The sequence below is a fragment of the Sinocyclocheilus rhinocerous genome, unplaced genomic scaffold (genome assembly GCF_001515625.1).
Source record: "Sinocyclocheilus rhinocerous isolate Xijiao unplaced genomic scaffold, SAMN03320098_v1.1 scaffold1858, whole genome shotgun sequence".
Taxonomy (NCBI): Eukaryota; Metazoa; Chordata; class Actinopteri; order Cypriniformes; family Cyprinidae; genus Sinocyclocheilus; species Sinocyclocheilus rhinocerous.
In genome coordinates, this window is record NW_015647052.1 from 941,164 (window position 1) to 942,560 (window position 1,397).

The window sequence follows — 1,397 nt, forward strand, 5'->3', positions numbered from 1 at the left end:
ACGCAAGCTTCAGATGAAGAAGTGAATGATGTGTGCTCCCGGCGCCTATTTATACTATAGTCGCACCGGTAGTGTTGTCATGGCTGTCGCCGGCCAACGTGTTGTTGGTGTTTTTTCAATATATGCTTCAAACACGGGTCACGACGAGGCGTTCCCCATAGCGACCCCTAGAAGACGCAGTGTCTCGTTCCCTACTCAGGGAACCATGGTTACATAAGTAACCTGAGACGTTTACTGTTGATGAATTAAGCTCTTGTTCAATAACCAGAAATCGAATGAGTGATTCCTCTCTCAAAGCAGACAAGAAACATTGTTGCCTATAGAGTAAAGTCATTGCTAATAGTTAATTAAATCCTAATGCTTAAACTAAAGGAGTGGTCACATTTTCTGAATTTTCACAGGCAAAACCCACTCATTTCAATAGGAATTCACATCATTCGGAATTTCGCACAAGGGCAAAAGACTTTCCTGTGGGTCCCCTTTGGATTCACCACACTGACCAACAGAAAGCTGCTTGGTTTGAAAGTAACTTCTGTGCTCGTTGTGCTTCATACATCGCTACATTACTGATAATAAACAATGGGCCTTTTTGCCTGCAAAATTCCACTGAAATGTTACTGCACTTAACAATATAACAAACTTGATTAATTGGACAGGAACACTAATTAGAAAATGAGATTCCTGAGAACATGACCTTCACCGGAGTAAGTCAGAGGTTAAGGGGCACAAAGAACACCGAGGAAATACAGTAATACAAATGGAAAAAATTAGGAAAGAATCAATACATGTGGGTTTGTTAAACAGGCATGATGCCATGCATTTCAATCAGTAGTTTCGAAGAAGTGATAAATAAAAATAATTCATTTTATTTCACGGATTTCAAATGCTGTTGTACGAAATACAATGCCAACTTGAGTAGTTTTCACGGCAGCATGATTTGCTTAAAGGGGTCATATGATGCTTTTTTTAAAGATCATTATTTTGTGTATTTGGTGTAACAGAATATGTTGACATGCTTTAATGTTCAAAAAACACATTATTTTTCAAATAGTGTACATTATTGTAGGTCCTCTATGCCCCGCCTCTCTCAAACGCTTCGTTTTCTACAAAGCCCCCTCCTTTGACAAGCGCAGTCTGCTCTGATTGGCCAACTGACCCAGTGCATTGTGATTGGCCAATCAGAGCAGACTGCTCTGATTGGCCAGCTGACCCAATGCATTGTGATTGGCCGAACACCGCAAGCAAAACGTCGGAAATGTAACGCCCCTTACCATAATCGCGAGCTACATCTTTCAAAATAAATGTAAAGACAGAGCACGAAAGGGGAACAGAGTTGCATGACAGACACAGTGATGAAGCTGGTATGTGCTCTCTCGCGCTCTCTCTCTCTCTCGCTC

At 41.2% G+C, this 1,397-nt stretch overlaps 1 protein-coding gene across 10 annotated transcripts in view; it reads right to left on the reverse strand.

Annotated features, from left to right (window-relative positions):
• LOC107708645 (ataxin-2-like) overlaps window positions 1–1,397 on the reverse strand; it is a 35,917-nt gene that overhangs the window by 20,657 nt on the left and 13,863 nt on the right. The window lies entirely within an intron of this gene.